General features: G+C 37.4%; 1 long non-coding RNA gene across 1 annotated transcript in view; it reads left to right on the top strand.

The window, feature by feature from the left end:
* The first annotated feature begins 4576 nt into the window (after nucleotides 1–4576).
* LOC144298795 (uncharacterized) overlaps nucleotides 4577–26680 on the top strand; it is a 40511-nt gene continuing 18407 nt past the window's right edge. The window contains exons 1-2 of the long non-coding RNA XR_013365679.1: nucleotides 4577–4625; nucleotides 8460–8521. This is a non-coding gene — a long non-coding RNA (uncharacterized LOC144298795). The remainder of the gene's footprint in view (nucleotides 4626–8459; nucleotides 8522–26680) is intronic.

A 26680-nucleotide genomic window follows, 5' to 3' on the forward strand; every position in this document is an offset into this window, starting at 1 on the left:
TAGACCCAACTTTTAGAGCTCTTCTGGTCCAACAGCTTTCAGACATCAGTATCCAAGAGCTCTCATTCACCAGAAATCTTCTGGAAATCCAATGTGTAGACCCAACGAAAGGGGATTCATGCTGGTTGGAGGGTGGAGGATGGATGTCAGTCCCTTACAGACTTTGGTGGACCCCCTTGGGCTACAAGGGATGCATTTTCCCTCCAAATACTAGCATATGTCTGAGGTTAGATTCGCTAAAAGCAAAGCCTCAGTTGGAGTTCTTGCAAGTGATCTATTTGTGGAGTGATCTCAGAAGAAACCTTCAAGGAAATGAGGGAAACAGAGCAGAAGAAGCTGGGCAAGGAAATAAATGGTCTCTTCTGGTGGCTGGCTTAAGGCTGATCCCAGAGGGAATCTTGAAGAGTAGCACAGTTATGTCCTAAACGGTGGCAAGGAGCCAAGATTCTATACCCCAGGATCTATCAGTCATTGATTTGGGGCTGTAGGGAAGGCATGGCTTCCCAGGCATTTTCTGGAGAGGCAGTGCCTGTTGCCCAGGGTGGTTCTCTGAACAGGAGGCGGCTGTGAGTCATTCACTTTCACTATTCACAGCAGCTGGTAGAGGGAGTGAACAGAGGGGCACCGGACAGGCAACGATAACTTTTACGACAACAGCCCATGGGCTTCTTTGCAGTTTCAGTCATTTAATGTGACCATCCACACAATAAGAGCCCAAATCCAGAGCAGTGTCTGAGGAACTGCTTCAAAAGGCATAATCATAACTACCGCCCACAGTTTCCATTTGGACTTCTGGATTTTTTTTTTTGGGGGGGGTGTTTTTTTCCATAGTGTGAGTTTCATCAAAGATTTTTAAAAATATGCTTTCATTTAAGTTATCCCTAAAGAAGCCAACTTTTGATTCCAAAGGGAAGTTGCCAAAAATATAGATAAACCTCTATGTTCGTTCAGGAGATTCACAGCTTCTGTTAAGGCTGTTCCTTTCCAGTCTCAGTGGTGAATCTGTGCCAGGAGAGCCCCCTGCCCATCAGGCCCCTGCTCCACACCCCCATCCCTCCTTCTCCAGCTTGCAGTCATGCCCAGGGGACGATATGCCTGGGTGTGTTACTATGGCTACCCTATTCTCTGTAGTTTCTGGGGGTTTTAAATAGCCATCCAATGAGCTGCACATTTTGTTGTGTTTTCCATCCTTGAGTTGTTTTTTTTTTTTTTTTTTTTTGCTATTATCGCCTCACTGTACAATTGGAAAGATCTTGTTGTGTTGGTTTTGTCTTAAGGAAGAGAGGAGGCAGAGAAGGTAATAACAGAAGGCCGTTCAGTGCAAAGATGTCAATCAGAGGTGGCTCTGGATTGGTTTTCAGAGCCATAGGGAAAGAGAACACTGGAGCCAAGCACCTACTAACCACTGCAGAAGTAGCTCTGTTGTTTGTTTGCTTGCTCTTTTTTTATTAATTTTATATGTTGTTTTATATTCCATTAAATGATTTGAGAAGCTAGTTAAAAAAACAAAGGTTTGAAAAACAGGATCTACTCTGGAACAGACACTTTAAGTCCCAATCTATATTCCCTCAGCACTTCTCATTTCCATGCACATCACTTGTATATCTTTACCTGAAGACCTTCTCTGGTGGCAGGAGCCTGCTCTGCCACACAACCTGGCTGGACATGCCAGGCAAATGATACCTACTGGGAGCAGCCCTCAACCACAGACTAGATGGCAGTGAGTGTATAAATGCCCCAGCTCCCTCACTTCACAGGTGAGACATCTGTGAAGCCCCTGATGCCCACAATGGTAACCAGCGTGATCATACACCTCCTATTAGCTGCCTTTCCTTCCCTGCCTCACTTCCCCACAAATGTTCCCTGGGCTCCCCTCCTAAATAAACTACTTACATTCAAATCCTATCTCAGGGCCAACTTCTAGGCAACCCAAACAAAAACATAGCCCAGTCTATTCACTGCACAAATGAAAATTAGATATTTGGGAAAAAAGTAATATACCTTTTTTTCTGTGGATTTTACATTTACCTTCCATTTAAAGAGAAAATTAAACTAAATTATTTCTAAAGATTTAATAATGAAAAAATGACTTCTTGCTGGAGGCATAGTAAACTCTGGGCAATGTGCTAAAAGCAGCAATCCAGTGATAGAAATACCTCCATGTAACAAGAGTGCAAATTGTCATTCAAAGGGTTGAGTGAAGCAAGGGACCCAGGCAAGGCTTGGATGACCTGGGTGCAAAACTTAATTTTGGTTCATTTCAATATCCATTTAACATTTTTTATTAATCTGTGATCTTCAATGATTCTTTTCTCACAGGGTAGCGGTCCTCAATAAAATATATATGCCCTATATCTACTCAAGAGGTTATATGAAAATTAACAATGCATATAAATTATATCAAACATATGTGGATTAATACATAGTTCAAATATAATAACTTTGTGGGATCCCTGGGTGGCGCAGCGGTTTGGCACCTGCCTTTGGCCCAGGGCAGATCCTGGAGACCCGGGATCGAATCCCACGTCGGGCTCCCGGTGCATGGAGCCTGCTTCTCTCTCTGCCTTTCTCTCTCTCTGTGTGATTATCATAAAAAATTAAAAAAATATTTAAAAAAAAAAAACTTTGTACTTTCTGACATTTAGTCAACATTGTCTACTTTATCTCTTTAGTTCTGGAAATTGGGAGATTTTATTAATTCTCTAACTTTCTGAATAAAGAGTTAAAGGTAGAGTAGAAAGTCCTGCCTAAATGTTTTTTTAAAAAAACCTGCTTTTACAATGTCCACAATAGCCACTGTGGAAGGAGCCCCTTGTCCATCGAAAGATGAATGGATAAAGAAGATGTGGTTTATGTATACAATGGAATATTACTCAGCCATTAAAAATGACAAATACCCACCATTTGCTTCAACGTGGATGGAACTGGAGGGTATTATGCTGAGTGAAGTAAGCCAATTGGAGAAGGACAAACAGTGTATGTTCTCATTCATTTGGGGAATATAAATAATAGTGAAAGGGAATAGAAGGGAAGGGAGAAGAAATGGGTAGGAAATATCAGAAAGGGAGGCAGAACATGAAGACTCCTAACTCTGGGAAATGAACTAGGGGTGGTGGAAGGGGAAGAGGGCAGGGGGTGGGGGTGAATGGGTGAAGGGCACTGAGGGGGGACACTTGACGGGATGAGCAGTGGGTGTTATTCTGTATGTTGGCAAATTGAACACCAATAAAAAATAAATTTATTATTAAAAAAATTCTGCTTTTATATATTAAAAGGTCCCTTTCTTTTCAATAATGGGTTCTCTTTGCCTCAATATCATGTGCCTCTTTCTACATCATATGTGGAATTGTAAGGTCCCTCTACCCTTCATGATGCAGGTGTCTCCCCAACCAGATCTCTTCCCAGCAACAACTACCAACTTTTGAAATTTATAGAATAGAGAGGCTAGGGCACAAAAGGAGAGATGGCAAGGCCAAGGTGACTCACTTCTTTGGAATGTTTAAAGCTATTCCTTCTCAGGACCTTACAAACATCGATTACTTTGAAAAAGATAGCAGTGCTATAGGTGCTGCCTTCACTCATGCTCATGAATTAAAGAAAAGTGTTAATTGGAGAATATGCTAGATTGTTTTCACTGTTGGTCCCAATTAATGACTTTCCTGTATCTATGCTTATTTCCCTATAACTTTGTAAGCCCAACTACTCAGACTCTGGGCTCTACCTTATGACTCACTTTAGCCAAGAAAATTCATCAGAAGTGATGTTGCACAGTTGAGAGTATAGGCCTCAAGAGCTATTGTGCACTGTTTATTGGAACCCTGACTCTGACATAAGAATAAGGTCTGTCAGGGAGAGACCCTGTGGAGGAGAACCAACGTGCCCCAAACCAACACCTGGTCAACCCCTTGAACCATAGCTGACTATCTGATCAGAAAACAAACACAGAATCACAAAGAGACCTGAAGACACAAAATCTACCTGAGACCTGAAGAATCTCTCAGTCCAAATTGATCCCAGTCCAAATTGCCAACCTATATAACCCTAAATTAAATGAATAGTTGTTGTCTTGAGACACTAAGTTATGGGATCACTTGTTATGCACCAGTAGCTAACTAGTATCACCTCCTTACCCTGAAAGAAACTTAAGAAAACATATTTGGGTTTATGGTGCCCACAGGACCAAGTCAAAGCACCTTCAGTTTGTACAGTGGGATTTTCCAGTTCAGTTTCTTTCTTTCTTTCTTTCTTTCTTTCTTTCTTTCTTTCTTTCTTTCTTTCTTTCTTTCTTTTATTTTTTTTTTGTTAAATGTTTTACTTATTTTATTCATGAGAGACACACAGAGAGAGAGAGAAGCAGACACACAGGCAGAGGGAGAAGCAGGCTCCGTGCAGGGAGCCTGACGTGGGACTCGATCCTAGGTCTCTAGGATCATGCCCTGGGCCAAAGGCAGCGCTAAACCACTGAGCCACCCAGGCTGCCCTCCAGTTCAGTTTTTACTTGACTTTATGATATCACACTCATCTCATAAACCACTGTATATAAGCAATGAACCTGCCCCAAGCAATTAACTCTGCAAGTCCCCCTGCCTTTCCTTGTAGAATAAGAACAACAACTTTTAATTAAGGTACTGTTTAAGAATATTACAACTATTATTTCACTTAATTTTCACTATACTTCTCTGAGAAAAGTGCTACCATTATTCCAAATTTAAATATGAAGAAACCAAGGCATAAACAATTTAAATAATTTGCCCAAGGTCATGCTGTAGTGGAGTAGGGATTCAGTCCTAGAATATCTGCTTCCAGAGGCCAAGGGCTTATTTACCCACTGACCTCTCCTATTCTGTGCCAGAAGAATCTCTCAGTATTTCAGAAGAATCTCTGGCACACTTAGCTTCTCATTTCAAGACCTAGCTTTCCTGACAGAGCTACCCTTCCATCCCACTCACTGTGCTCTAGGCAGCATTCTAAGATCTTTGTATACTTGAGTATTAATTCACTCAACAGCCTGTAGTTATTAGTATCCATCATTATCCCTATTTTATAGAAAAAAGAAACTAAGGCAAAGACAGCTCAAATTACTTGTTTAGTGTCACACAGTATATTAGTGACAGAAACTTGTTTAAAGCAGAAGCCATCTGGCTCTAGAATTCAGTTTCTGCAGCACCACACACTATTGCTGTCGTATACCTGTTCACATCAGGGATGGATTTTTGTGGCCCCCCTGAGTAGTGTTGTTTCTTTCTTCTCTTGTTTTCCCACAACTTCATATGCAGACCACTGTCCCAACTTCTGTACTTATGCCAAAACTTAACTTTTGCCTGTCCATCTCCCTATGTAGAAATTTGCTCTGCCAAACTAGGGACCATATTTAGAGTTATAAAAAATACGGGTTTCCCTTTGGGAAGAAAACCTTCCCATCTGCCTCATCTAACAGGGTACCATATATCATACATTCACATATTTAAAGGTAAGTTGTTATAGCACCAGTGGTGGCTGACAGGTGCCTTTACAGGCTGGTGCACTCATGCCCCAACTATGAGAGTGTTGACTAGAAGCAGTTCACAGCTCCCCACTTGCTCAGGATTCTCCTCCTTCTGTAAGAGACCATCCCCCTGAAAATGGCAGGGAGGGTCTACCAGTGAAAGACTGACTAATATGGAGGTTCCAAACCCTGTGCCGTGCCTTAGGCAGAAACAACTTCATGGTGAGATTTATACTGTAGAGCTTTCCAGAGAATCAAGTCGAAGCTAGTATCCAGCTGAATCCATATCTTTTCTTGGCTTTTCCCCTTCTTCATTTTGCTCCCCGCATTGCTTTACATGTTTCTCTGGAGAGTCCTCATGCAGTAAATGTAAGAGAATCCCCATCACAGGCTCTGATTCTAGGGAATCCAACATAAAACAAGGGCCTTATAAAGATAGGAAGCAATTTCATCATGTATTAAAGAGGTGTTTCAGTGAATGTGCTATAAATTTTTTTTCATGATAATGTGGTTGTTTCTAGCAGCTAAGGCTGAAAAAATATATATGATCAAAATTAAAATTAATACCTTCTCTTATGTATGCTAGGGTAATACTAGCTGCTATGACAAACAGACTTCAAAATGCAGTTGGTCAAGTAAAATGGAAGTCCTTTTATCCTTATATATCAGTTGAACTTTCAGACTACTGGGCCACTTGACTCTACACAATATATGACTTAGGCTGCTTCTTATGTTTTTCATCATGCCCTACTTAAGGGGGTGTTCTTTTCTGCATGTTGTAATCTATAGTACAGAGGCTGGCTTGCAGCAAAGTAAAAAAAAAAAAAGAGTATGAAGGAAGTACATCAGCCCACTTAAGAGCTCTGTTCAGAAATGATGTCACTTCTCTTTAAATTCCGTTGGTAAGAACCAAGGCACTACACCAAAATGTATGTGAGGGGTGAGGGTAGGCACTGCAGTGTAGATGGTCAGCAGAGTAGCACTATATTTTTGCAAAAAAAAAAAAAAAAAAAAAAAAAAAAGAGGAGAGTGGATTTTGGTGAAGAGTCAGCAATCCCTGCCATAATCCTTATTATTAGTTTTGCATTGGCTCATACAATTTTTTTTCTAACATTCAACATAAAGAAAATGAGAACACATGAGGTAACAACTCTTAAATTAACTGCCAAGCCTGTCTTTTTGTAACTTCAAAGCTTGTAAAACCTGCTTTAGAAAATTTCTTGTCCTCATAAATGTGTCTGTTGTAGGAAATAGTGTGAACTCATAAATTGTGCCTGATAGTAATCATTAAGTGAAGTCACCCAGGTTTTTTTCATTCCAACATCTATATCAGAGCTGCTCAACAGAATTTTCTGTGATGATAGAGATGTTTTACACTTGTGCTGTCCATTTCAGTAACCACTGGACACATCACTATTAAATACTTTAAGTATTTAGGTTAAGGAGGTTAGGATGACTGAGAAACCGAAATTTAAAATGTATTCAATTTTATGAGGTGCCTGGGTGGCTCAGTTGGTAAGCAATCCAACTCTTGATCTCAGCTCAGGTCTTGATCTCAGGGTTGTGAGTTCAAGCCCCACACTGGGTACCATGCTGGGCATGGAGCCTACTTAAAATAAATAGATAAACAGATAAATAACAATAAAAATAAAATGTATTCAACTTTAGCTCACTTAAATTTAAAGTGCATGTGGCCAGTGGCCAACATATTGGGCAAAGCAGCTTTATGTGATATATAAAAATTCTGATGCGAAAGAAAGCAGTTCAGTTTTTGTCTGGCAGCAACTGCTTTTACCAAATTTGCATTGATGGTTCCTCTAACAGCATCTGATCCAAAGTCAAGGTGAGCTTTGTTTTCTTCAAAGTCCACTATCCTTGCTTCTATCTTGCAGCACCAGGAAGAGTCATTGGCACACAGTAGGCTTTTAATGAACATTAGTATGTAAATAAATGATTGAATGGTATGTTCTCTGCCCAGCTGAGCTGAGTCTACTACCTTTAACATGTTTTGACCTAGCTCTTAATTCAGAGCATTCTGCAATGCAAGTTACCAACCGTGAAATAATAATTCATATAAATTATGCGCTGATATGATTTTTTTTAAATTTGGGGACAATTACTGGACCAAATATGTCACGGTTATAGTGTTTTGTGGCTAGATATGAGCAACGGCATACAAAGACCTTATACTCCAAATAAATTCTTCACATTCCCAATATTTTGCATCTCTCCCACAGATGTAACACAACAATATTCAGTTAACAGCTGTATACAACTTTACGAGAATGGTGATGCAGTCAAGTACCAGAAGTCATAAGCACATTTGCCATCTGGATTCAAGATGATTGTAATTTATCCATGTCTGGGTTAATCAGAGTTTAAACTCCATCACTTGACCTACCAGATACGAAGAGTCATCATTTCATAAATGTGGGCCAAGTCAGACGCTGAGCTATTAGCACATGTATTTTATGCTTAGCTCCTGTTATCTCTAGAGTAGAGCCTCCAATGCTTGCATGATTTTTACGTATTAGCTGAACATTGTTAAATAACCCATCCTTGCTAAAATAGTCTGACTTAGGAATAAAATCCTAGCTGTGTAGGTGGAGCCAGAAGCAGGTTTTTTCTCTTCTCTAAATTGATAGGGCTTTACACAAAAATACATATTTAGCAATATGATTAAAAACAAGTTTCCACACTACATCCCATCTTGCCTAGACCCTTCACATGGAAGAAAAGGAGGGCCCTTCACCACAGAGTCAAATAAAGGGCTACAGTTTCTCACCACAATGGTAGAGAGAATGGAGAACTAAACGAGAAGGATCTAAAGAAGAAGCGAGAAGATGGAGAGAATGGAATTCTTCTTTAGGATTTGGAAGTGGAAAGGAACTTCAGCCAAAGGGTCTCAGCAGGTATAGTGACTATAAGGCTTGTCCTTCCTAAAGAAATGACCATGGGACTGTCTTTCTTTCAGGAGCCAAAGGACCTCTCAGTCTTAGGGAGAGTGGTCAGGCATTCGTACAGTGCCTCGCCCAGGTAAGAGTAATCCTCCCATCTTCTAAAATTAACCGATGAAGTCCAATCACATTCCTAGGTCTCAACTTTGCATTTGTACCTAAATTCAAATGGTTGCATCATAATCAAGTTGAATTAGGAAGCTTTATTTTCGAGGCCTATAAGCTTCAGCTAATTTAATGTAATCTAGCAATCAAAGAAAGAAGTATTTATTACAAAGCATAAATTACTTGGGGAGGCTCATGTCCTCCAAGAGGACTGGGGCCAGGGACCTACAAAATAACCATGAATTATTGTCCTCATAGCTTTTCCAATTCTCTACCTGACTAATGGGTAAAAGAGTGTCTCCATTTATACTGCCTAGTATTCAAATTAAAAGCAAATCCCAACTTTGACTACAGTTAAGGAAGGGATACTCATTACATACAGTTTGGCACTAGCATATAAAAATAACACACATATATATAAAATTTTAGATGTAAGCAAAAACGGCAGAATAAGGACCACTAAAATTTTACCCCTCTTTAAAAGCAATTAAAATTTCCCAAAATTACTGGATCATATGGTATTTGTATTTTTGACTTTTTGAGGAAACTCCATACTGTTTCCCACAGTGGCCATACCAGTCTGCATTCTCACCAGCTGTGCACAACGGTTCCTTTTTCTCCACATCCTCATCAACACTTGTTATTTCTTGTGTTTTTTATTTTAGCCATTCTGACAGGTATGAGGTGATATCTCACTGATATTTTTATTTCCTTTTCGCTGATGATGGAAAAAGATGTTAAGCATCTTTTGATGTGTCTGTTGGCCATCTGTATGTCTTCTTTGGAAAAATGTACCAAAAAAAAAAATCCAAAAGCTAACTCAGAAACATATATGCACTCCTCTGTGTACTGCAGCATTATCTACAATAATCCAAGAAATGGAAGCAACCTGAGTATCCATCCATAGATGAATGGATGAATGTATAAAGAAGATATGAGAGATAAATGAATGGAATATTATTTGGCCTTAAAAAGAATGGAATCTTGCCATGTGCAACATGGATGGATCTAGATGGTTTAATGCTAAATGAAGTAAGTCAGTCACAGAAAGACAAACACCGTATGTTTTCACTCATATGTGGAATTTAACAAAACAAAGAAAAAAACAAATAAAAAACCAGACTCTTAACTATTGAGACTAAACTGAAGGTTACCAGAAGGGAGATGGGAGGGGAATGGGTGAAACAGGTGAAGGGGATTAAGAGTACATTTATCTTGATGGGCACTGAGTAATGTACAGAATTGTTGAATCATTAATTGTACACCTGAAATTCATATAACCCTGTGTGTCAATTATGCCTGAATAAAAGTATTTGAATAAAAACATACTACAAAAAAAGAAAAAAACTCACAAAATTTGTCAGAATCAACTTTTATAGAAGTCTGGGAATTAACCCAAGGCTTTCAACAATATAGGGAGTATTTGGTTGGGTAATATATTTGAATCTCAGTAAAAACATGAGCTTCATGACTCCCCACTCCGACTTAACAGTAGTCTTGAAGATAATAGTCATTCCACGTGGAAGGAACAGAACAAAGCTGAAGCTCTCTCAAAGCCTCACTCCCATTAATTTGTCATGATTTGGCTTGTACTTTGGGTCCCTGGAAGATTCCACCTGAAAAGCTTGTTTAAAAAAAATAAAAGAAAAAAGAAAAGTTTGTTTTTATTTGACCTAAGTTGGAGCTAAATGTGCATGAAGCCATCGTTATGGAGCATTTACTAAAAACAATAATAAGCTACAGTCATAAAGTTGTGACTGTCTGAGATGATAGATACAATTAGGGCAAAGAATAGACTAACAAAAAAGCTTCAGAAGAAAATATAAGGATGAAGAAGTCTATGGGGTATTTAGAAAGCTCCATCATATTTCTATGAAAGTAGAAAGTCACAGGCACACATAAGGCTATGTGCCCACTCTGATTGATTTGGAGACTTTGCACAAGCAGGAAGCAAAAGTTAAGAAAGAGTTAATTGCCTGGATGGGTGTTGAAGGCATGCCACTAAGCAAAGACTAGGAGACTTATTTGTTCCAGGCATTTAGGGAAATCTATGTTGAAACATTTAGCTAACCACTAAGCTAGCTTAGATCTTTCAATGGTCATACACAACAAAAAAATACAACCTTTACAGAATTGGTTCAGAAAAGTCACTGAACCAACTAAGAATAACTACAACAATCATAAATGACAATACTGGGAAGGAGGCATAATTTCATATAATTTCCAAAGTTATTACATGTTATTTAAAAATCCAGTGTCCCCTTCAAAAATTATGAGATATGTAAAGAAAGAAGAAAGTATGGCTCATGCACAATAAAAATAAGCAATCAACACAAACTCTTTGAGGAAGTCCAGAATTTGGGCCTACTAGACAGTTATTTTAAACCAGTTTTTATGAATATGTTGAAAGAGTTGAAGGAAATCATTTCTAAAAAAAAATATAGTCTGAGAAAGCTCACTAACTAAAGAATATTAATAAAGAGATAATAATTACAGAAACACCAAACAAAAAATATGTAGTTGAAAACTCTAAGAATTAAAATTCAAAAATTCATTCAAGGGAATCAGTGCACTTGAAGATAAGCTAAGGTGATGATTCAGCCTGAAAAACAGGAAGGGAAAATAGAGATAGAGAAATGAGCAGTGCCTCAAGACCTGTATAAATTGTTGAGTATATCAACACATGCATGCTGAAAGCCTTGGAAAGAAAGAAGAGAAAAAGGCAGAAAAAAATATTTGAAGCAATAACGGGCATCTAACAACAGAGTCCCAAAATACATTAGGTAAAAGCTGACAGAGTTGAAGGAATAATAGTTCAATAATAATAGTTGAATATTTCAATATGCCACTTTCAATAATGGATATCAAAACTATGCAGAAGATCAGCAAGGAAACAGAGATTGGGGCAATACCATAAACCAACTAGCCCTAACAAACATCTATAGAGTACTTCACTGAACAAAGCAGAACAAATATTCTTCTGAAACGTACATGAAACACTCTTCAGGCTAAACCATATGTTAGGCTATAGACCAAGTCTCAATAAATTTAAAAGGATTGAAATTATCCATCCAGAGTGAAAATAAATTAAAATCAATGCAGAAGGAAATTTGGAAAATTCACAATTATGCATAAATTACAGAACACACTCCTAAATAAACAATGTGCCAAAGGAGAAACCTCAAAGGAAATTAGAAAATATTTTGAGATGGATGAAAATGAAAACACCACATACCAAAACTTATGAGATGCCGCAAAACTGCTCTAAGGAATGTTTATATTTTAAATGCTTACATTAAAAAGAATGATCTCCAATCAACAACCTAACCTTGTATCTTAAGAAGCTAGAAGAAAAAAAAAGAGTAACCAAATCTAAAACAAGCAGAGAGAAGGAAATAATATAGATTATGAGTAGAAATAAATGGAATAGAAATTACAAAGACAATAGAGAAAATGAGATACCAAAAGTTGGTCCTTTTAAAAGATCAACAAAATTAACAACAGTTAGCTAGACTGTGTAGGTCTAGTTAAATATTTAAAAGAACAAAAGAGGAAAGATTCAAGTGACTAAAATCAGGAATGAAGGATGGAACATTACTACCACGCTTACGGAAATAAAAAGTATTATAAGAGAATACTAAGGGCAATTGTATGCCAACAAATTAGATAACCAATTAAAATGAACAAATTCTTAGAAAGACACAAATTTCCAAAACTGGCTCAAGAATAAATAAAAAATATGAATAGGTCCATAAGAAGTTAAGAAATTGCTTTACAATTAGAAATTGTAATAAACACAATCGACAAAGAAAAAGCTCAAAACCGGATTGCTTCAATGGTAAATTCTACCAAATTTTTGAATAAGAATTAACATCAATCCATCATGAACTTATCTAAAAATAGAAGGGAGCACTTACCACCTCATTCCATGAAACCAATATTACCCTTATACCAAAATGGACAAAGACTTCTCACAAAAAGGCAACCATAGAACAATATTCCTCATAACAATAGACATAAAAATCCTCAACAAAATACTAAGAAGCAAAATGCAGCAGCAAATGAAAAGAATTATATACCCTGACCAACTGGGATTTCTCTCAGGAATGTAAGACTGGTTCAACTTACAAAAACACAATCAACACAATAAACCATATTAATAGAATAAAGAATAAAACCTACACAAAATAAAAAATATATAAAAAATTTAAAAACTACACAAAATAGACACAGGAAAAAGACTGACAAAGTCCAACACACTTTTATGATAAAAAACATTCAGTACACTAGGAATAGAGGGAAACGTTTTCAACCTGATAAAAGACATCTACAAAAAATCTATATCCAACATCACACTTAATGGTGACAGAATTAAAAGCTTTCCCCTAAAATCTCACCACTTCTTTCATATTGTGCTAGAGGTACTAGCCTGGCCAATCAAAATAGAAAAAGAATCAAAAGGCATTGATATTGGTAGGGAAGAAATAAAATTATTTCTGTTTGTCGATGGCATGACTTTAGGTATAAAAAGAAAACCCTAAGTAATTAACAAATACATAATTATAGCTAATAAATAAATTTAATAAGTTTGTAGGATGCAGGATCTATATTCATAATCAGTTGTATTTCTATACACTAGCAATGAACACTTCAAAAATAAAATTTAGAAAGCAATTCCATTTAAAATAGCATCAAAAGAATAAAACACTTAGGAATAAAGTTAAACAGTAAGGCATAAGATTTGTTCTCCAAATATATCCATGTTTAGAAGTTGGAAGACCTGAAACTGTTAAGATTAAAATGCTCCCTGTATAGATATTCAATACAGATTCAATCCATTCATATCTAAATTCCAACTGGCATTTTTACAGAAATTGGCAACCTCTTCCAAACAGTCATATGGAAATGCAATGGATCCAGAACAGCTAAAACTGTATAGAAAAAGAAAAGTTGGAGGATTCACTCTTTTCGATTTCAAAATCTATAACAAAGCTACAGTAATCAAGATTATGTGATATTGGCCTACAGATATGCAAGTCGGCCAACAGAATAGACTTGACCAAAAATAATTCCATACACTTGTGGTCAATTACAGTTAAACAGGGTACTAAGGAAATCCAATAGGAAAAGAATAGCCTTTCCAACAAATGGTGCTAAGACAACTGGATAGCCATATGCAAAACATGAATTTGGACTTCTACTTTACACTATAAACAAAAGTCAGCTCAAAATGAATCATAAATCTAAATGTAAGCACTGAAACTCCTTAGAAGAAAACCTAAGTATAAATCTTCATAACCTTGGATGAGGCATGGTTATAGATATGAAACCCAAAGCACAGCCAACCAAGGAAAAAAGGCGGTAAATTGGAATTCAACAACATTAAAAACTTTTGTGCATCAAAAGATAACCTTGCAGAATGGTAGCAAATATTTGCAAATCACATATCTGCTAAAGATTTGGTATCTAGAATATATAAAGAACTCCTACAACTCAAAAATTTAAAAAAGACAACGCCGATTTATAAAATGGGCAAAGAATGCCTTTATAAAAAGGATTTTATTTATTTATTCACAAGAGACACACAGAGAGAGGCAGAGACAGGCAGAGGGAGAAGCAGACTCCCCATAGGGAGCCCGATGCGGGACTCCATCCCAGGAACATGCCCTAAGCTGAAGGCAGATGCTCAACCACTGAGCCATCCAGGTGCCCCAAGAATGCCTTTTTTATAAGAGTAAAAAAAATACATAACATGAAATTTATCATTTTAATCATTTTAAGTGAACAATTCAGTGGTAATCAGTACATTCATAATGTTGTACAATCCCTACCACTGTCCATTTCCATGATTTTTCATCACCCCAAACAGAAACCCTGTTTTCATTAGACAATAACTTCTCATTCTCTCCTCTCGCCCATCTCTAATAACTTCTTATATTTTCCATCTTTGTGAGTTAGCCTCTTCTAGGTACCTCATCTAAGGAGAATCATACAATATTAATCCTCATGTCTGGCTTGTTTCATTTAGCATAATGTTTTCAAGGTTCATCTATGTTGTAGCATGTACCAGAACTGCATTCCTTTCTAAGGCCAAATAATATCCTGTTGTATTTATATACTGAATTTTGTTTATCCATTCGTCAGTGGATATTTGGGTTGTCTCCACCATTTGGCTATTGTGAATAATGTTACTATGAACATTGGTGTACAATTATCTGCTTGAGTCCTTGACTTCAATTTTCTGGAATATATACATAGGAATGAAATTGCTAGATCAGATTGCAATTCTGTGTTTAAATTTACGTGGGCAAAGTATCTGAATTGACATTTCTCCAAAGAAGATACACAAATGGCCAATAGGCACATAAATGTAGATTAAAACCACAGGGAGGTGCCACTTCATACTAATTCGAATGGTTTTAAGAAAAGAAGCCTGACAATATCAAGTTCTTTTTTTCTTTTTTTATAAATTTATTTTTTATTGGTGTTCAATTTGCCAACATATAGAATAACACCCAGTGCTTATCCCGTCAAGTGCCCACCTCAGTGCCCATCACCCAGTCACCCCCACCCCCCTGCCCACCTCCACTTCCACCAACCCTAGTTCGTTTCCCAGAGTTAGGAGTCTTCCATGTTCTGTCTCCCTTTCTGATATTTCCCACTCATTTTTTCTCCTTTCCCCTTTATTCCCTTTCACTAATTTTTATATTCCCCAAATGAATGAGAACATATAATGTTTGTCCTTCACCGACTGACTTACTTCACTCAGCATAATACCCTCCAGTTCCATCCACGTTGAAGCAAATGGTGGGTATTTGTCATTTCTAATGGCTGAGGAATATTCCATTGTATACATAAACCACATCTTCTTTATCCATTCATCTTTCGATGGACACCGAGGCTCCTTCCACAGTTTGGCTATTGTGGACATTGCTGCTAGAAACATCGGGGTGCAGGTGTCCCGGCGTTTCATTGCATCTGAATCTTTGGGGTAAATCCCCAGCAGTGCAATTGCTGGGTCGTAGGGCAGGTCTATTTTTAACTCTTTGAGGAACCTCCACACAGTTTTCCAGAGTGGCTGCACCAGTTCATATTCCCACCAACAGTGCAAGAGGGTTCCCCTTTCTCCACATCCTCTCCAACATTTGCGGTTTCCTGCTTTGCTAATTTTCCCCATTCTCACTAGTGTGAGGTGGGATCTCATTGTGGTTTTGATTTGTATTTCCCTGATGGCCAGTGATGCGGAGCATTTCCTCATGTGCTTGTTGGCCATGTCTAGGTCTTCCTCTGTGAGATTTCTGTTCATGTCTTTTGCCCATTTCATGGTTGGATTGTTTGTTTCTTTGGTGTTGAGTTTAATAAGTTCTTTCTAGATCTTGGAAACTAGCCCTTTATCTGATATGTTATTTGCAAATATCTTCTCCCATTCTCTAGGTTGTCTTTTAGTTTTGTGGACTGTTTCTTTTGCTGTGCAAAAGCTTCTTGATGAAGTCCCAATAGTTCATTTTTGCTTTTGTTTCTCTTGCCTTCATGGATGAATCTTGCAAGAAGTTACTGTGACCAAGTTCAAAAAGGGTGTTGCCTGTGTTCTCCTCTAGGATTTTGATGGAATCTTGTCTCACATTAACATCTTTCATCCATTTTGAGTTTATCTTTGTGTATGGTGAAAGAGAGTGGTCTAGTTTCATTCTTCTGCATGTGGCTGTCCAATTTTCCCAGCACCATTTATTGAAGAGACTGTCTTTTTTTCCAGTGGATAGTCTTTCCTTCTTTGTCGAATATTAGTTGACCATAAAGTTGAGGGTCCACTTCTGGATTCTCTATTCTGTTCCATTGATCTATGTGTCTGTTTTTGTGCCAGTACCACACTGTCTTGATGACCACAGCTTTGTAGTACAACCTGAAATCTGGCATTGTGATGCTCCCAGCTCTGGTTTTCTTTTTTAATATTCTCCTGGCTATTCGGGGTCTTTTCTGATTCCACACAAATCTTAAAATAATTTGTTCCAACTCTCTAAAGAAAGTCCATGGTATTTTGATAGGGATTGCATTAAATGTGTAAATTGCCCTGGGTAACATTGACATTTTCACAATATTAATTCTTCCAATCCAGACAACATCAAGTTCTAAACAATAGGCCAAGGCAACTGGATTTCTCATCCATCACTGGTGGGAATGGAACATGGAACAGACACTTTGGAAATAGCTTGGCATTTCTCATAAAGTTAAACATATACTTGCCATATGAGCTAGCAATCATTCCCAAGTATTTACTCAAGAGTTAGGAAAACATGTCCACAAAAAGATATGTACAAGAATATTTAAAGTAGCTTTATTCATAATACAAAACTGAAATTAACCCAATGACCCTCACTTGCGAATGGAAGCAAAACAGTGATACTACTCAGTGGTAAGAAGGATTAAAACACTGATAAATCTCAAAAAATATCAAGCTCAGTAAATGAAGCCAAACTCATAGGGCTAAATACTCTATGATTCCATTTATATGACATTCTGGGATAGACAAAACTATATTGTAATAAAATAAGAGAAAAGTGTTACCGAAATTCAGAAAGAATAAATAAATCTACAGAACTGTACATATATTTAGTGAAAACGAATCTGCATATAAGTGGAACCACATAGTTCAAATCCATGTTCAAGAGTCAACTTCTTTGTTGAAACTACAAGAACTCTATTCCTACAAAATGTGAATTTTACTACATGTAGATTATACCTCAATATACCTGCCAGAAGTAAAGCAATGTGCTCCAGGAACTTACCACATACTTATTCTTATGTTAGTCCATTAATTATTCTTATTTTCAGCTCCTTTTTTTCCTCTGATGGGGGGGGGGGGCGGGAAACAAAGTTTGGGGTAGGAGAGAAGAGTGTCCTCAGATGCTTCAATCAAGCTCCTCTTTAAATCTCATTTCCACAAAAATGAGCCAAAATAAATGACACACTGGCGACTTAGCAGCACAATGAAGAGACAGAGCAGACAAAACAAAGTAACATGATTTCATTTGTTGAAATTTATGAAGTAATTTATTTATAATGATTACAGCTGTGCAAATAGCTGTAATGGGGCTTATAGGGGCATTATGCAACCTCTGTTCTTTGTGCAACCAGTGTCCTCTCTGAGAATGTGAACCCAGTGGATTTGGATATTCTCAAGAAACTTGAAAGAACACAGGCCTTCAAGATGAGACTCAGCTGTCACCAAAACACAACATTTGGTAGATTAACAAAGTCGAGCCTGATTGCCACTTGGAACCATAACTCAAGACACATTTAACACACACCAAAACATGGATAGTTTATTGCTTTACTTATAATTCTCTCTAAAAATGTCAATATTCCTTATCAGTGGTTCAGATTACAGGGGAGAATGAAGCTAGGAAAATGTAAGCTATTGGTGCTTTCAGCATACAGTATTTTCCTTGGTTCTCATCAGGCTATAATAGAGATTTACGGGCTCTGCTTAGTATAATAATAAACAAATTATCTTTAAATCAAGGATCAGCTGTTTGAGTTTAGCAGATAACATCTGCTGTGAATCATAAGAGGGAGCAGGCCTAATCTGTGAGTTATACATACTCTGTCTCCCCTGCCTTACCCTGCCGGTGGCTGTCCTGTTACTCTCATTTCAACGCCAGGCAATATCCCATGGCTGAACTGGGATAGAGGAGAGGAAAGGAGAGTCATAGCAGGCAATTTGCTGACACTGAAGAACTAGACTCCACCATATTCATACTCTGAATTAATTACTTTAGACTATATTAACATCCTGTGATATGGAAAAAAAAAGAATTCAGGGGTATGCTATGTAACAGATGAATTAAATGTTCACTGAGTGTTTCAGATTGCCTCAAATTTCCCATAAGCCATCTCTTGCTTGAATCTTAGCCCTGGGCCTCATATCTGCAAGTCTGCAACACCCTTGCATTAAAGATAGTGGAGAACTGTATAGTTCACATCTTTTGCTCTCCTCATTATCAACAATATTGATTTTAAAGAAACTAAAATATTGCTAACATAACAAAATATATCAACCTGATGTGGCTTGTGATCAGTAGAAGATAACCATGGATGTCCAGTCCACTCATTCATTTCACACATACTGACCAGGCATCTGCCATGCTGGTTTCAGTAGCTGGCAGTCAACAAGACAGGGAAATTCTACGTACCTCATGAACCTAATAGTTTCCTCATGAGGAACTACAATCTCCAAAGAGGGAAACAGGAGCAAATAAATGACAAAGGAGATAATTAGAGAGTGTCAGAAGAAAAGGAAGGAAATAGGTGATGAGGTACAAAATATAACTGCAAAGGGCCTAAGAGTGATTGAGGTCAGGAGACCACCTCCATCTCCCACAGTGGCTAATGTCTGGAGCGCACTGGTGTTATGTGATGTGGCTTTACAGCCAAAAGGGAGTTAAGAAATCATTGATTCCACATAAAATTATCTTTCATTTTACCTATAAGATAGCAGGTTCTGATAGAAAAGCCAGACTAGTCTAGGCCATGTGCACAGATTTCAGTAGGGACCCAGGCCTAGAGCCACCTCAAATATAAAGTGGAGCCATTGCAAATACCAAGTATCAATTCATCAGGATCCCATGCCAAGGATCTTTGTGAGTCCTCATTTTCCCCCCACACTCTCCAATTGGCTTTGGAGTCATGTGCACCATTGCTTTGGAGAAGTCTTCAGGTCATAGGCTTTCAGCTTTGTATAACCACCTCAGAATTCTCAGGTAGACCCTATGCCTCAAAGAAACAATATCTTCAATGACTTAATTTTCTGATATTGGCATAGGATCTCACAAGATACCAAACATGTTAGTGGACACTACTGCATGTGATTCTTGCAAGGTTGCAAGGCAGATATTTTTAATTCCACCTTATAAAAGAGAATCCAGCTTAGGAGGCCATATGACCTGGCCAAGATCACATAGCTTATTCTAAATGCAATGTTATAGCTTAAGTCCAAGTAAGGTGACCAACTGCACTGGTTTTCTTGGAACTGAGAGGGTTCCCAGAGAGTGAGATTTTCAGTGCTGAAACCACAACAGTCCCAATAAAACCAAGTGATGTGGTAAATACTAATATCAGGTCCATTTAATATAATATCTAGCATGCTTGCCACCAAATGACAGCTAGAACAGGACACCAGTTTGTTCTTTCTCAAGGCCCTCAGGCAAGTCATTCTCATTGACCTGCATCATAGAGCTCTAGAATGAGTTACCACCCCCATCACCCCCGTCAACCTCCAGCAGCTGTGTATATAATAGTGTCACACGGTTGGATGGCCATGTTTTGAAATACAAACTCGAGGAGAGGGCAGTGAACTCTTTAAGATATCAGAGCCGCTTCCAACTTCTGCTCACTCCTCAGCAACCTCTAGGCTCTTCTTTGCCTAATGTAAGCATTGGTTGAAGAAGAGGAAGGGAGTTATTTTAAAAGTTTTGCATAGGGCAGCCCAGGTGGCTCAGCGGTTTAACGCTGCCTTCAGTCCAGGGCCTGATCCTGGAGACCCGGGATTGAGTCCCATGTTGGGCTCCCTGCATGAAGCCTGCTTCTCCCTCTGCCTGTGTCTCTGCCTCTCTCTCTGTGTGTCTCTCATGAATAAATAAATAAAATATTTAAAAAATAAATAAAAGTTTTGCATATATCTCATCAGGGTATTTGGCAATGCGACACTCATGCCGGGTTGATCATTGCTGTGGGTGTCTTGGGAATGACAATGAGCAATTTTATGAAAACTGTATAGTCAATAACATTATTCCCACAGCATGGTAGGGAGAAGAAGAAGGGAAAGTCAAACAGCTCCTCACTGTTACTTGAGCTTGAGGGAAATGTAACCCTACAAATATCAAATGGTAAGAGAGACCTAAAGTTCCTTTTGCAACAACTTTGCTAGAAGTATGCAAAGAAATTAGAACAATACCTGGAGAAGGTATTCCAAACAAAACCCATTTAATTAGGTTTCAAGGTTTTTAAGTTGTATATAATTTCTCAAACACTCAAGGAGAATGTCTGGTTCTCCTAATGAGAACAGGAACATTTATTGAATACTTGCAATGTGATAGTTAACTCCTGTCAGTATTTAATGACACTGATTACTTACAATATATTAAATCATCACAATAGCCATACATTGGAGGTACTTTATATATTGGCCCCATTTTACAGTTGGGAAAACAAGACACAGAATGACCAGAACACTACAGTAGAAATATATTCAGGATGTGAAGAAGCCAGGATGTGAACCCACACTGACTCTGGAATCTACCTGCCCAAGCATCACACTGCACTGCCTTTCTGTAGTGCCGAGGAAATTATTTCTGTCCACCAAGACTGGTACCAAAATCCCCAGACATTCATGAGTATAAGTAAACTAAGAGCAGAATGACACCTGCCCACAAGAGAAGAGTGGAAGAATAGCTCTTTGACAGGGTGGTAAAGAGTAGTGGTTTGACTTCCTCAGTGCTGAATAATAGCTGAAATGTAATCAAGGAGGGGCCCAACCAAATGCTCCTATTCGCATTTAACTAAAATTTTGTCTCTATGAAGTTTGGCCTTAGGATATATATATATCTCCACATGATTCTAGGTTCAGTGGTAGCAAAGTAACTGACTACCACACATGCTCTCTATCTTCAAAAGCATATCCAAGGATACAGACAAATTAAAGGGCAAGACAAAAAAAACCCACAGTAGCAGTGCAAACAAAAGTTAAGACAAGATGAGATGCCAGTGGGAGAGGAATTTCTACTAACTACAGTGACAGGAGGTTGGGACTTTATTCTCAGACTACATAATTCTTCCTTAGTCCTCAGAACAAACTCAAAACAAGAAAAAGATAGAAGTTTCTCTTATTCTTTGCACTATATCCTGGATAGAGCTGCACCACTGAGAAAGATAGGCAGCCATGTCCTATCAGCTAAGAGATAAGTTCTTGTGCCACCCCAAGGGTCCTCCCTCCACCTTTGGCCCTGCCAGCTTCTTGGTTATTTGCATCCTTAGGAGACTACAGCTCCCAGCATGCACTGAGAATGCACGGGAAGCTGGAGGCTTCAAGATGGTTGAGTCCTGAAATGTTTCCTTACATAAGGATAAGCTTTGTCAGGCAGGGTGTCAATATGAGGACCTTCAGTAAGGCAAGTTGGCTTGAGAGGGGGAGGCAGGGAAAAGTGAGTTGAAGAAGGAAAATAATTCTTTGGCTATAGTCTATGGGAGGGGGATGGTAGGCCATAAACACAGTCTCATTTTAATTAATAAACACTTGAACTTTTCATTCAAGAGCAATTCATCTGAAAGTACCAATGTAAGCTTTTTTCCCCTTTAACATATAGGATACAAAATGTTCCAGAAAAGTATACACCTGAAACAAATTTTCTATAATTTACAGTAAAATTTAAAGTGTATATATCTTCACTTCTTTCCACAGAAAAAGGCAAGTATCAATAAACCAAGGCTAGGAAAATAAGTACAAAAAGGAAGATCAAAACATTTAAGAAAACTGGCTGAAATAAAATTTAAAAACAAATGAAACAGAAATAGAAAATTTACACAAGCAAAATGAAAAGCAATAAAGAAGAATAATATGGTCATGGCAAAAAAAATAGCACTTTTAATGTATCAAGGTAAAAAGAATGAAAAAGAAAAATAAATAGAAATAAAAATATGGGGGCAGGAATGAAGACATTTAGCAAAAACAGACTCAAGTAAAGAATCATAGATTCTTGCTCCTAGGACAGAAAACAGAGCATCAGAACAAATGCAATAATCCTTTTTTTAAGTCAAAAAGGTAAATTACTCAGTAATATTCTTTAACAATTTTCAAAGGCTATATGCTGGGTGGAGGGGAGAAAAATGAGACAGGTATCATATTCCTTTCTCCACATGGAGATAAAGAAGAGTCAATTTTTTGGCGAGAAGAAATATGATAAGCCTAAAGTCATCCACAAGTACACTTTAGAAATAACCACTTAAAGTAAGTATAAGTAAAATATAGTCCATACATAGAAAAAAGGACAATCAGGGCACCTGGGTGGCTCAGCTTGTTCAGCATCTGCCTTGGGCTCAGGTCATGATCTCAGGGTCCTGGAACTGAACCCCATGTTGGCCTCCCTGCTCAGTGTGGAGCCTGCTTCTCCCTCTCCCTCTGCCCCTCCACCCCTTAAACCCCACCCCTGGATCGGCTCATGCTCTCTCTTTCTCTCCCTCAAATGAATAAATGAAATCAAGAAAGAAAGAAAAGAAAGAGAAAGAAAGAAAGAAAGAAAGAAAGAAAGAAAGAAAGAAAGAAAGAAAGAAAGAAAGAAGAAAAAAGGAAAAAGGACAATCAAAAGAAAACGGGAAAGTTCAACAAGAATCTGGGCCAAGTATTTGGTTTTTATCAGTAATAAAAAGATGTTAAATTTCCCTATTAAAGCCACATTAAAAAAAAAGCCACATTTTTTAAGTGAAAAATTTGACCATACTCAAGACTATATCTAAGACTAATATTTAAATAAAAAAATGAAAAAACAAATATTTAAATTAAAAAATGAAAAACAACAGAAATTCAGGCTCAACACATTCAAAAGAACAGAAAAAGTAGAAACCACATTCTCTTAAGATTATTCAATAAAACTAGAAATTGCTAAAAGGCAAAAAAAATCCAATTATTTGAAAATTAATAATGCTCTATATGCTTCTAAATAATGATTGTATCACAAAGAAAATAAACATTTCAAGAAAACATTTAGGGTATAGTAAACATGAGGCTATTTCATATGCAAATATATGGCATATGGCAAAGTTGCACAGTTATACAGCCAAACTCTTTTTTGGTTTTGATGTTAAAAGCAGATGAGTAAAGTAAGTGAAATAATTAATAAAAAATGAAAGTAGTTAAAGAAGAAAGAAAAATAATAGAACTAAAAAAGGCAATTAATGGATTTGAAAAAGAAATAGAGATTTTATAGATACATTCTAGAGCTAGGTTATTTGTGCGTGTGTGTGTGTGTGTGTGTGTGTGTTCATTTGCATACTGTCCCTAGTACATGGAAGGCAAGGAGAGACCTAAGAAAGAAGCAGATCCCGAATGGGTAGGTGACAAGTTTAAAAAGCAAGGGAATTAACTTTCAGGGCTCGTCCTGAGAAGCTACAGGACACGTATATGTCCTTACCCACCCGCCAGAATCCCAAAGTGATACAGAGGTCTTGACCTGCGTCCAGTCACTCTATAGCCTCAATGTCCTCAACAGCTTCCTACTCTCAAAGCTGTGTCCTTGAGAGTACCTGGGTGGCTAAGTGGTTGAGCATCTGCCTTTGGCTCAGGTCATGATCCCAGGGTCCTAGGATGGGGTCCTCCATTGAACTCCCCACAAGGAGCTTGCTTCTCCCTCTGCCCATGTCTCTGCTTCTCTCTCTGTGTCTCTCATGAATAAATAAATAAAATTTCTTTTTAAAGTTGTGTTCTTGAAAATGGCTCCCACCATGGCATGGTGAGCAGGGCATGCAGTACAAGAACAGAGGAGGGGACAGCGAGGAGCCTCCAATTGCCCAGATCCACCTAATGGGTCAATTGGCAGTCATGTCCTTTCTATGACCTCCTCCAGAAGTGGAAAGTATAGAGAAAGCTTACAAATCTGAGATTCAGTAGAACCATTCCTAAGTTCACACATTTCTAGGTGTAAATGCTGGCTCCATCACTTAAAAAGCTGTGTGAGATCAGACAAATTTCTTAACTTTGCTGATCCTCAGATACTTTATCCCAAAAATGGCAATAATGATACCTCTTTCATAGTAAGATAAATTGTGTGAAATCCACTTACCACCCTATGCCTAACAGATTGTAAGTAGTCAATACATAATGGTTATTCTATTTACTATAATCCTTAATAAACAAGAAAAAAATACCAGTAAGTAGAATTTGGCATAAGAAGAACATTGTAACAATAGATAGGGTGATACTAAAAATTACAAGATAGCATTATGTAATGAGTATGCTAATAAAAAAAAGATGTCTTCAGAAAACTAATAATTTTCTAGAAAGAAATATCAATTGCCAGAATTGAACAGAAACCCACAGTCAAATATATTTATACTTTAAGGAAACAGACAATTATTTTTATATTAGCACAAAAAATCAAAAGCCACACAGATCCTTCCTCTTTAATAAATAAGTGGAAGCATCTTTTGTATCAAAACCTGACATAGACAACACTATGAGGCAACAGATTTCAAAAATGTGTTTCCTGGTTGTACTAGAACCATGGATATTAATAAGTTTTAGCTTCAATGTTTTTGAGAATCCTATATTAACTCCCTGAAGACACACACACACACACACACACACACCATATGTATTTGGGAAATTCTGTGCTCCTACAGCATCCTGGTCTCCCTCCTTGTATCATTTTTATCATATCGCATTTATCAAAATGTGACTTAATTTGCCTATTTACTTGTCTGTGTCCCCTAGACAATTGATTCTAAGTTACTTGGGGCAAGGACCTTGTCTATCTTTCTGTCATTGTAGCCCTAGCTCTATTAATACTTGCTGATTGAAGGAAAGTCCTACAGGAAAAAAAGTATGTATCTTCTAACAACAATGAAAAACTCTAAGTTACAAAAACATTAAACAGAACTCTTGCCTAAAGTATTATTTGTTTTGAATCTCTAACACAAAATATACATTTCTTATGCTTACCTGACCACAGAAACATTGTTGCCATATAATACAAGCTTAGGGAACACCCATTAACTCATTTCATCCATGAATATTGATGCAAAATATCCAAATAAAATAGTAGGCAATTAAATTCAATGTTATATTTTTAAAATCCCCCACCTTGTGAAGAAGACTTTATCTCAAGGATACAAGGATGATTGCCATTAGGAAATCTACTGATAAAATACATTAATAGTTCAGAAAAGTAAAATATATACTATGATCAGTTTAACATACACTGGGAAAAAAAATACAACAAAATCTAGCCCTCCTTCAGGATGGAAACTTTTGTGAATTATTGCTAGAGCAATCTTTTCCTAATATGGGAAAATACCTATCTTATAACCAACAATCATAGACATTTTACAAGCTTTCTCCTTTCTTGCTCATCCTGATTTCTCCTTTTTTGAGTTAAAGCAAAAGTTTTAACTCAGACCATGTGTCATTGATGAACTCATCCTAAAGTTTCATGCAAGATGGATATTAAACACAAAGTGCTCCACTTTATACACCTGAAAGTATATTTAAAAATCAGGAACAAAATTAGAAGGCAGATGACCTAGGCAATGTTCACAAACATATGAGAGAGAGTGTGTCCCTAATACACTGAAAGTACTCATTCTTTACATAGAGAAAGAAACAAACTATCTGTAGGAAAATGAGCGGAACATATAAATAAATGATGAAGAAAATAAAAAGTATAATTTAACCTTTTTATTTTCTACTTATGTTTACATTATTTATTACATATGTTATATATATTTTATGTACCTACTTTCTTATTCTACTCTCTCTTATTTTTATAATCCTATAGTCACAACAATACATAAGAATCCTATCATCTTTCATTGATTCTTCCAATTCCAGTCTTTCCTCACCTAGGTTGATTTTATATTCCACAAGATTGTCTAAAAGCAAAATTCTGATTGTCTTCTCAAACACTACCAATGTCTAAGGACTCCCACGAGTAACCAAATTGACAGTGAATATAGTTTTAGACCAGATAATTCTGACATTAAAGTAAAATACCTTGTGGGCATGTGGACCCCAATAGAAGCAACCAGTAGAAACAGTAATCCATTCAATTATTCATCAAAGTTTTAATAAGTCTCCCATGACTATAGGTACTGTACCAGGTTTGGGTGGCAAAAGATGACAAATGCAAAGTCCTGTCCTGAGAATCTCACAGACCAAAGAAGACAAACAACAAATAATGCTAGAGGATGTTGACCCCTTCAAAAAACAAAAACAAAAACAAAAACAAAAAAAAAAACAAGATAAACTAAGACAAGCTCAAAATTGTCAGAAAGATGAGTTTATTTGGGAAGAGTACAGAATTGCAATTTGGGGCATGCAAACTGCAACCAGCTATAGGAGAGTCCATTGTAGGTTTGGGATAGGCCGTAT

Source organism: Canis aureus, chromosome 26 (genome assembly GCF_053574225.1).
Source record: "Canis aureus isolate CA01 chromosome 26, VMU_Caureus_v.1.0, whole genome shotgun sequence".
NCBI classification, from domain to species: domain Eukaryota; kingdom Metazoa; phylum Chordata; class Mammalia; order Carnivora; family Canidae; genus Canis; species Canis aureus.